Raw genomic sequence first — 11,617 nt, 5'->3', positions numbered from 1 at the left:
ATTTCCTATTCTGTTCCATTGATCTACATGTCTATTTTTGTGCCAGTATCACACTCTTTTGATTATTATAGCTTTGTAATATAACCTGAAGTCTGGAATTATGACTCTCCAGTTATGCTTTTCAAGATTGCTTTGGCTATTTGGGGTCTTTTATAGTTCCATACAAATTTTACGATTGTTCTAGTACTGTAAAAATTGCTGTTGGTATTTTGATAGGGATTGCATTGAATGTGAATATTGCTTTGGGTAGTATAGACATTTTAACAATATTTGTTCTTCCAATACATGAGCATGGAATGTCTTTCCATTTCTTTGTGTCATCTTCAATTTCTTTCATCGGTATTTTATAGTTTTTAGAGTATAGATCTTCTACCTCTTTGGTTAGGTTTATTTCCAGATATCTTTATGATTTTTGGTGCAGTTGTAAATGGGATTTTTTTTTCTTAATTTCTCTTTCTGCTGCTTCACTATTGGTTTATAGAAATGCAGCAGATTTCTGTACGATGATTTTGTACTACGACTTTACTGAATTTCTGTATCAGTTCTAGCAGTTTTTTGGTGGAGTCTTTCAGGTTTTCTATGTATAGTATCATGTTTTCTGCAAATAGTAAAAATTTTACTTCTTGCAAATCTCAATGCTTTCTATTTTTTTGTTGTTGTTGTTGTTCTGCTATGGCTAGACTTCCAGTACTATGTTGAATAAAAGTGGTAAGAGTGGACTTCCCAGCAAAGAATCATCTGGCCTAAGATGTCAGTAGTCTTCACTTTTGTTTTTGGGGAGCCTGGATGGCACAGTTGGGCACCTGACTCTTGGTTTTGGCTTAGGTCATGATCTCAGGGTAGCAGAATTCAGCCCTGCATTGTGCTCTGTGCTCAGTAGTTGGCTTGAGATTCTCTCTCTCCTCTCCCTCTGCCCTTCCCACCCCCACAAATGAATAGATACATCTTGAAAGAGATAATTTATTATTATTATTCTTAAATTTACTATGAATGCCTTCTGTGCAGAGTACCACCAGCCTGCTCTATAAGCGAACTGTTTCACCTTTTCTAAGGCATTTAAGTTTTTCAACCTTTGATCCACCCATTTTCTGAAGAAGCATTAAATAGGCCCTCAGGGAAGGCCCTGCTTCATTTCTAGAAGAGATGCAGAGTCAAATCTTTTCACTGCAGTAATTCTTAAAAAGCTTAATTTTGGTTGATCTTAAGTAAGGCTGAGGCTCTGGGGAACACTGACATATATGTATTGGTCACTTATTGTAGAGAGGATAGTAAAATTGTTTCTTTTTGTGGTGACTTTTTGACCTGAGTGTCTACAGAGAGAAAGTTTCCAAGACCTGAAACCTCTTCCAGGAAGAACAAAAGAAGGCAAACCTCCTTCTGGAGGCCCTCCTGAGGCTAATCTGTGCCTTCTAGAAGAATGGTATGAGCTCACATTGTGTGTGTTGCAGTGGAATGCATTGTATGTTCACTGCTGTGGCTTAGTTGAGACTAGGTTATTTGATTGTTCTGGAAACCACCCAGTGCTAAGAGACTAAAGAAAACTGATTAAGATGTCAATAGGACTCCATTTTAATCTCTTTTGAAAAAAAAAAAAAAAAAAAGCAGAGGTTTTAAATGACAAAAGAAAGAGTACTGTTTGGGACAAGCTCTTACCTGGAACTAACACTGGAGCTGGAAGCTCTGAATTAGCAGATCACCACCACCAAAAGGCATTTTTACTTGTGTGTGTGTGTGTGTGTGTGTTTAAGATATTTATATATTTGATAGAGGGAGAGATTTAACGAGTGGTGGGGAGGGGCAGAGGGAGAAGCAGACTCTGTACTGAGCAGGGAGCCCGATGTGGTAACTATCCCGGGACCCTGAGATCATGACCTGAGCTAAAGGCAGACACCTAACCAACTGAACCCCCCAGGTGCCCCCATTTTTTATTCTTTTAAATAAAAAGGACATCTCTCCAGGTGTCCCCCTGCCTTGCACCTTTCAATCACCCCACATACCTCATAAAAGTACACCAGCTAACCTAGGACAGCAAGTTGCAGAATCTCTAAGGGGGGCAGCAGGTGTCAGACCTGCTTATGTCCTACTGGTTCCAGTTCTGGTCCTGATTGGCTTCTGACTCTTGACTCTTTTCTTTATTAAAAGAAAAGGACCACTCCTGTCCCAGAGTCCAATAGAAGTATTTGGACTCTCTGGATGTCCTTTAAAGACTTGCCCTCCAGCTGTGAACACCTCTAGTAGAACAGCCTGCTCCCCACTGGTGGTTCCGGAACCACTTCCAGCTCCTCACATGGACAAAGATTCAGAAACTGATGCCTTTTCAAGGCCAGGATCACTGGGCTCTCCATTTTGCTCAAGAAGGTAAAAGAAGCAGGTAGTGGCCAGTCCTTCAGTAATTATCTGTTGAGGGGCACCTGGATGGCTCAGTGGTTGAGCATCTGCCTTAGGCTCAGGTCATGATCCCAGAGTCCTGGGATCGAGTCCAGCATCTGGCTCCCTGCATGGGGCCTGCTTCTCCCTCTGCTTATTTATGTCTCTGCCTCTCTGTGTGTCTCTCCTGAATAAATAAATAAAATCTTTTTAAAAAAATCCCTATTGAAATTATCATGTAAAAATGTAATTATCCCTTCTGAAAATTATCATATAAAACTACAATGAAGTAGTTTCCATAGTGACCCCTCAGAGAGCTTTGAATAAATTTTTGGAATTATCCTTCCATGAATTGATAGACTCTTCTGAATGAATTGGAAACTGCCCTCCAGATTAGGTTCCTGGACCCCCAAGGCTTCAGATTTTTCCTTTAGGTGGGAATCCACAAGACCTGCCAAAGTCCAAGGGCATCCAGTCAATTCTGAATAGCGCGGTGGTGGCAGGATTCTTTAAAATTATTCTCTCCGGGATCCCTGGGTGGCGCAGCGGTTTAGCGCCTGCCTTTGGCTCCCGGTGCATGGAGCCTGCTTCTCCCTCTGCCTGTGTCTCTGCCTCTCTCTCTCTCTGTCTCTCTCTCTCTCTCTGACTATCATAAATAAATAAAAATTAAAAAAAAATTATTCTCTCCAAGGTAAAAATATTCAGGAAGATGGTGTCTGTCTTTAGGCAACATATGTTTTAAAAGTTTTTTTTTTTTTTTAATTCATGTATTCATGAGAGGCAGAGAGAGAGAGAGGCAGAGACATAGGCAGAGGGAGAAGCAGGCTCCATGTGGGGAGCCCAATGTGGGACTCGATCCCAGGACCCCAGGATCATGACCTGAGCTGAAGGCAGATGCTCAACCACTGAGCCACCCAGTCGTCCCTATATACTTTTTTTTTTTTAAGATTTCATTTTTAAGTAATCTCTACACCCAGTGTGGGGCTCAGACTCACAACCCCAAGAACAAGCCTTGCATGCTCTGCAGACTGAGCCAACCAGGCAACCTTGGGAGTTATTTTTTGAATGAATGAATTCATTAGAAGAGTACTTTCAAAAAAGGAAGAATACTGTGTTGAACTAATTTGAACAAAAAGGGGGAGGACACTGGACAGATATGACATGGATTGCTCCAGTTCCCTACAACTCCAAGTAAACTCTCAAATATCTTATAACTCTTCCTCCTTTTTTTTTTTTTTTATTTATTTATGATAGTCACAGAGAGACAGAGAGAGAGGGGCAGAGACACAGGCAGAGGGAGAAGCAGACTCCATGCACCAGGAGCCCGACGTGGGATTCGATCCCGGGTCTCCAGGATCGCGCCCTGGGCCAAAGGCAGGCGCCAAACCGCTGCGCCACCCAGGGATCCCCTCTTCCTCTTTTATGCACCTCATGCCCAGGGGCTAATCTAAAATTTATTGGAAAAACCTTTATTTTGTTTAAGATGTGCATGTTGAAGAATGTACTCTCCTGGGACGCTTGGGGGGCTCAGCAGTTGAGCATCTGCTTTCAGCTCAGGGTGTGATCCTGGGGTCCTGGGATCAAGTCCCACATTGGGCTCCCTGCGAGGAGTCTGCTTCTCCCTCTTTCTCTGTGTCTCTCATGAATAAATAAATAAAATACATATATTTTTAAAAAGAATGTACTCTCCTTAGATGGAGAATATAGCTTTCAATAACCACTTACTCCCACAAATGAGTTTGGTCAAGTTTCTAAATTTCTTATGACCTTTAGTTTCTTCTTCTATAATAGATATTATCTATCCTGTCGGTTTGTTGTAAGGGTTATAAATAAAAATGGTTGGGATCCCTGGGTGGCGTAGCGGTTTGGCGCCTGCCTTTGGCCCAGGGCGCGATCCTGGAGACCCGGGATCGAATCCCACGTCGGGCTCCTGGTGCATGGAGCCTGCTTCTCCCTCTGCCTGTGTCTCTCTGCCTCTCTCTCTCTCTCTCTCTCTCTCTGTGACTATCATAAATAAATAAAAATTAAAAAAAAATAATAAAGTGTTTTTTAAAAAATAAATAAATAAAAATAAAAATGGTACACAATAGGCAATCAATAAGTACTATCATTACCATCACTATTACTATTATTATTTAAATAATTTCTATGCACAAGGTCGGGCTCGAACTCAAGACCCTGAGATCAAGAGTCACATGCTCTACCAACTGAGCCAGCCAGGCGCCCCAATCATTATTATTTTAGGACTCTGTGTTTATTCACATAGCAAGATTGTCCTGGTGGCGTGAAGCAAACAGTATTGCTTCACTTGTGTATATACACTGAATACAACCAATAATTTATCCCATATCTAACTCTGAATCCATGGAGGGCTGCCCAGCAATGGATATATTGTGCTAAAGAATATAACAAAACTCTGCTATGACTTAGGCAAACATTAGTTCAAAGATGTTCAGTATGATGGGTGGACAGGGCAAGAGAATCTAGGCGATGGTTTCACTCAGCAAATATCCAGTGACTCACTCTGTGCCAGGCAATTTCTTAGGACAGTAGATATAGTGGTGCATAAGGCAGTCCCTTTCTTTTACGGAGCTTACTTTACCACCTAACGGGGGTGTGGGGGGGTGGGCAGGCAGAGAGCACTGTAACCTACCTACTGGTGGATTGTTTAAGAATAAATGCTGGGAGGGTGGCTCAGTCAGACAAGCATCTGCCTTCAGCTCAGGTCATGATCTCAGGGTCCTGGGATCAAGCCCAGCATCAGGCTCCTTGCTCAGAGGGGAGTCCACTTCTCCCTCTGCCCCTTCCCCCTACTCCTACATTCTCTTTCTCTCTTGCATAAATTAATTAATAATTAATTAATTAATTAATTTAGCCCCCCACAGGCAGGGGCTAAACCGCTGAGCCACCCAGGGATCCATAAATAAATTTTTTTAAAAGAGTAAATGCTGGGAGGTCACTTGAAACTGTTGCAGAGGCACCTGGGTGGCTCCGTGGTAGAGCATCTGCCTTCAGCTCAGGTCCTGGTCCTGGGGTCCTGGGATCGAGTCCCATATTGGGGTCCCCACAGGGACCCTGCTTCTCCCTCTGCCTATGGCTCTGCCTCTCTCTGTGTGTGTTCTCACATGAATAAATAAATAAGATCTTTAAAAAAAGAAAAAGAGGGACACCTGAGTGGCTTAGCAGTTGAGCATCTGCCTTTGGCTCAGGGCATGATCCAGGGACTCCGGGATCAAGTCCCACATCAGGCTTCCTGCATGGAGCCTGCTTTTCCCTCTGTCTGTGTCTCTGCCTCTCTCTCGGTGTCTCTCAAGAAATAAAATCTTAAAAAAAAAAAAAAAAAAAAAAAGAAAGAAAGAAAGAAAGAAAGAAAGAAAAAGAAAGAAAGAAAGAAAGAAAGAAAGAAGAAAGAAAGAGAAAAAGAAAGAAAGAAAGAAAGAAAGAAAGAAAGAAAGAAAGAAAGAAAGAAAGAAAAAGAAAAAAAGAATCTGTTGCATAGTTCAGGATTTTTCATCCTTGACTTCATATGCTGTTCTTCCTTGAACATTCACTCACCTCCTTTACCTGGATAACTCCTGATTCAAAACTCACTTCTGGTGTCACCTGCCCTGGAAGCATTCTCAGATTCCCCCCACCCACCATGAGAGGCTGGGTTATGTGCTCTCGTTTTCCCTCATGCTCTGATTATCCTGGTGTTTCCCACAGTTCTTTGTACTTGTTTATTTATTCAATTTATTTACTGTAGTTGTCTATTTAAATATTTATTTTATTTTTAAAAGATTTTATTTATTTATTAAAGAGAGAGAGCTTGCCAGTGAAAGAGAACATCAGCTGAGGGAGAGGGAGAAACAGACTCCCGGCCTAGCAGGGAGCCCAATGCAGGACTTGATTCCAGGACCCTGGGATCACACCCTGAGCCAAAGGCATACACTCAACCACTGAGCCACTCAGGCGCCATTATTCTATTTATTTTTTTTTAAAGATTTATTTATTTATTTTTGATAGACATAGAGAGAGAGAGAGGCAGAGACACAGGAGGAGGGAGAAGCAGGCTCCATGCTGGAAGCCCAACGTGGGACTCGATCCTGGGACTCCAGGATCACACCCTGGGCCAAAGGCAGGCGCCAAACCTCTGAGCCACCCAGGGATCCCTATTTATTATTTTTTAAAGTAAGTGCTACATCCAACATGGGGCTTGAACTCACAACCCCAAGATCTGGAGGGACACACTCCACCCATTGAGCCAGCCAGGTGCTCTCTATTTAGGTGTCTGTCTGCTTTCTACACTAGTTATTCCTCAAGTGCGAGAAAGTGTTTTATGTAACTGTATGTAACTCAAACATAAGCTATCCCTAAATATCCCTAAATTTTCCAGGTTCTAGGAATCACTCTTTTCTGTAAAACCCCAGTAGTGGGATGTCTGGGTGGCTCAGCAGTTGAGCATCTGCCTTTGGCTCAGGGCGTGATCCGGGGTCCTGGGATCAATCCCACATCGGGCTCCCTGCTTCTCCCTCTGCCTGTGTCTCTGCCTCTCTCTTTCTCTCTGTGTCTCTCATGAATAAATAAATAAAATCTTAAAAAATATATAAAAATAAAACCATAGTAGCAGTAGTCCAGAGCCCATGAAATCACTAGTCACAGCACTCACTCTCTGGATCATTTTCAAGTCGTCTCTACCCTCCCCATCCCACTCTGCCTGAGTATGAGCAGAAGACCCTCTTCTTATTCCCCCAAATATAGATAAGAACAAGATATAATAGGAAATAAAACCTTATTGAAGACTTCAGGATAAAAGAAAGGAATTTCAGTGCAAAGAAGGTAATTTAAAAATAAGATAGGGGTCCCTGGGTGGCTCAGTGAGTTAAGCTTCTGCCTTTGGCTAGGGTAATGGTCCCCAGGGTCCCAGGATCGAGCCCGGCATCAGGCTCCCCGCTCAGTGGGGAACCTGCTTCTCCCTCTGCTTCCCTCCTCTGCTCCTGCTCTCTCTCTTTCAAATAAATAAATAAAATATTTTTTTTTAAAAGTATGTGTTGAGTATGTGATGTAATTGTTATCTATTATCTTATTGTTTTTAAGATTTTATTTATTTATTTGAGAGAGAGAGCTTGAGAGAGTACAAGGAGTGGGGAGGGGCAGAGGGAGAGGAAGAAGTAGATTTGCCACTGAGCAGGGACCCTGGGGACCATGACCTGAGCTGAAGGCAGATGCTTAACCGACTGAGCCACCCAGCCGCCCCTCAACACAGACTTGTAAGGTTCTGCACCAATCACTGTTCAAGATATTGGGCATAGAGCTATAAAGAAGACAGATAACAAGTCCCTACCTTCAGGAGCTTGCCTTCTCGCCACGGGAGAGAAAGAACATGAGTACACTCTGATCTCAGGGAGTGGTAAGAGCTATAGCTATGATAAACCAGGCTGATGAAGGGGAGAGTGGTAGGGATGGGGGTGCTTCTGTGGGGTAGGAGGAAGGCTCTTTGACCAGATTTTCTCTTCAAACCAGGATGTGAGGCCAGATAGTAGCAGCTTTGAGACAGGATCATTAAAAAATGTGTAGGCACATGGTGAAGCTCCTGGAGGGGGTGGGGGCAGGAGCAAATGCTGGGCGAGAGGGGTGGGCGTTGGTGGAATTCTCACCCCAGCTGCTGCCCAGATTGGTGGAAAGGAAGGTGTGGGCACAACTTGTTAAGGAGCTCAGGGCCTTTTACAGACAGCTTGCTCCAGTGTCTGAATCATCCATCTCGAGTCCCCTTTCCTGCAAGCTACATAGAACACCTCCTAAAAAAGCCAGCTCCCTTCTACCTCCCTGGAAAAGTCAGAGGCGGTCTCTTCAGGAGGCAACAGGAGGAAAACTTGTTTTGATTAAGGATCATCCCTATGTTAATCACAAGTCTGTTTCCCCAGGAATAGGACACAGAGGAACCGAGAAATGAGCTGGCTTGCTTCTGCTCCCTATTTATGCACAGTCCCACTGAGGGCAAATTGCAATGTTTCTGCTTGTAAAAATATCTTAATGATTTCTCCGATGTCTTTAAAAATGACGCAGCCAAGAGTCTGCAAACTAATCAGCTTCTCGCACTCAAACCAATGGCTCCCTTGTGACTGTTTTTCTAGAACTTTGCATTTTAATTCTATTCTTTTCCTCCATTGGCCTCAGCCTCTTTTTGGTAAAATAGCATTCCAGAAATGAGGATGGACCTCTAAGATTCAGCGATTTTGGTCTTTATCCAACAAAATTATTCAGCCTCTGAGCTTTTCTAAATGAAAGGTAAAAGTACCTCTCAGAGTCTTGCGGATTAGGTGAAACCCTCATCATGCCAACTCTTCGTGCCAACAAACCCAGAGGTTCACATTCTCTTCTACAAAAAGGACTGAGCATAATGTTGTTCTATATGCAACATAAAGTGAAATGGCATTTTTTTTTAATGGCATTCATTTTTCCAGGGACTTCAGATTTTTTTTTTTAATTCATTCATAGACACAGAGAGAGAGAGAGAGGCAGAGACACAGGCAGAGGGAGAGAGAGAAGCAGGCTCCATGCAGGGAGTCCCATGCGTGACTCGATCCCGGGCCTCCAGGATCACACCCCAGGCTGCAGGCTGCACCAAACCGCTGCGCCACTGTGGCTGCCCTTCCAGGGACTTCAAACAAGGAAGGAAAAGATTCCTCAAAAAGCTAAACACAGAGGAACACCTGGGTGGCTCAGTGGTTGAGCATCTGCCTTTGGCTCAGGTGGTGATCCCAGGGGCCTGGGACCAAGCCTCGCATTGGGCTCCCTTCATGGAGCCTGCTTCTCCCTCTGCCTGTGTCTCTGCCTCTCTCTCTCTCTCTCTCTCTCTCTCTCTCATGAATAAATAGATTTAAAAAAAAGCGCTAAACACAGACATTTGCAATGACATGGATGGAGCTGGAGAGTATGATGCAAAGTTGGTCAGAGAAGACAAATACCATATGATTCCACTCATATGTGGAATTTAAGAAACAAAACAAACAAGCAAAGAAAAAGAGAGAGACAAACCAAGAAACAGACTCTTAACTGTAGAAAACATGGTTACCGGGACCCTGGATAGCTCAGTGGTTGAGCGTTTGCCTCAGGTTGGCTCAGGGCGTGATCCCGGGGTCCTGGTCCTGCTTCTCCCTCTGCCTGTGTCTCTGCCTCTCTCTGTGTGTCGCTCATGAATAAATAAATAAAAGCTTAAAAAAAAAAAAAAGAAAGAAAACATGGTTACCAGAGGGGAGGAAATTGGGGGACAGGGGAAACAGGGAGTAAGGAGGGCACTGGTTTGATGAGCACCAGATGTTGGATGCAAATGTTGAATCACTAAATTGTACACCTGAAACTAATATAACACTGTATGTTAACTAATTGGAATTTAAATAAAAGCTTTAAAAAAAAAGCTAAACATAGAATTATCATATGACCCAGCAATTCTGCTCCTAAGTATATGCCCCAAAGAATCAAAGACAGAGACTCAAACAGACACTTGCCCATCAATGTTCATAACAGCACTATTCACAACTGCCAAAAAGTGGAAACAACTGAAGTGTCTACCAACAGTTAAATGGATAAACAAAAAGCAGCCTATCCATGCAATGGGACATTAGTCAGCCCTATGAAGGAATGAAGTTCTGACACACGCTACAACGTGGATAAACCTTGGGAATGTTATGCTAAGTGAAAGGAGCCAGACACAAAAGACACATATTGTATGATACCACTTGTATGAAATATGTAAAAGAGGCAAATTCATGGAGATAGAAAGTACATCAAGGGTCACCAGAGGCTAGAGAGAGGAAATGGAGTCTTACTGCTCTAGTGGGGTGATGAGAAAGTTCTAGAAGCAGATAGTGGTGATGTTTGCACAACATGCGAATGTAACTAATGCCACAGAAATGCACACTTTAAAATGGCAAATTTTCTATGAATTTTGCCACAAAAGAAGTTGCTTAAGAAAAAAAGTTAAGGGGGACACTGGGGTGGCTCAGCAGTTGAGCAACTGCCTTCAGCGCAGGGTGTGATCTCGGGGTCCTGGGATCGAGTTCCGCATCGGGCTCCCTGCATGGAGCCTAATTCTCCCTCTGTCTGTGTCTCTGTCTCTCTCTCTTTCTCTTTCCCTCTCTTTCTCCCTCTCTGTGTCTCTCATGAATAAATAAATAAAATCTTAAAAAAAAAAAAGTTAAGGGAGATAGGACAATTAGGATAAGTTAAAGTTGGGTTGCAGGGTGCCTGAGGAGCTCAGTTGCTGAAGCATCTGCCTTCAGCTCACTCAGGTCATGATTTCAGGGTCCTGGGATTGAGCCCTGAGTCAGGCTCCCTGCTCAGTGGTGAGTCTGCTTCTCCCTCTGCCCCTTCCCCACTTGTTCTCTCTCTCTCTCTCTCTCTCTCAAATAAATAAATAAAATCTCTTACAAAGGGATGCCTAGGTGGCTCAGCAGTTAAGCGTCTGCCTTCAGCTCAGGGTGTGATCCTGGGGATTGAGTCCCACGTCGGGCTCCCTGCATGGAGCCTGATTCTCCCTCTGCCTGTGTCTCTGCCTCTCTCTGTGTCTCTCATGAATAAATAAATAAATAAAATCTTAAAAAAGAAAGATAAGATCTCTTACAGAAATAAAGTTGGGTTGAAATACTTAGTATCCTATTCCTTTCTTATGAGACACTTATTATTCTAAGAGATATGATTACATTCACCTTCTGCTATGCCTGTAAAATGGTTAGATAGCGGGTTTTCTTTCCACATTTAGTAAACAGAAAGAGTGTTTGAATCAAAGTCTAGAAGAGTGATGTGCTCCCTCCTGGTGAGTTTGGAATAGCACTGAGACTAAGATGGGTCCACAATTACATGATATGTATGGAACTAGGATCCAAGCACCCTGTCTTAATGATTTTTTAAAAAGTTATGCAAGTGGGGCACCTGGGTGGCTCAGTGGGTTAAGCGTCTGCCTTCAGCTCAGCTCAGGGATCGAGGCCTCAGTCCAGCTCCCTGCTCTGCGGGGAGACTGCTTCTCCTTCTGCCTCTCATGAATAAATAAAATCTTTTAGAAAAAAAGTTATGCAAGTAATACATGAATGTTCTCATTGAAAACGCATGCCTTTTTTCCAGGAAAATTCAAAAGTTCCAAATTGCCGGATCTCTCTGGGTATTTAAGGCGGGGTGGGCTTTCATGATCGCAAACCAGATTCCACCCTTTGATCTCCCTGTTTTTTATTAGTTGAGCTCCACATGTCAGAACTATCCTCGGTGCCTTCCTCTC

The sequence above is a fragment of the Canis lupus genome, chromosome 10 (assembly GCF_048164855.1).
Source record: "Canis lupus baileyi chromosome 10, mCanLup2.hap1, whole genome shotgun sequence".
Classification (NCBI taxonomy): Eukaryota; Metazoa; Chordata; class Mammalia; order Carnivora; family Canidae; genus Canis; species Canis lupus.
This window is presented reverse-complemented; position numbering follows the sequence as displayed.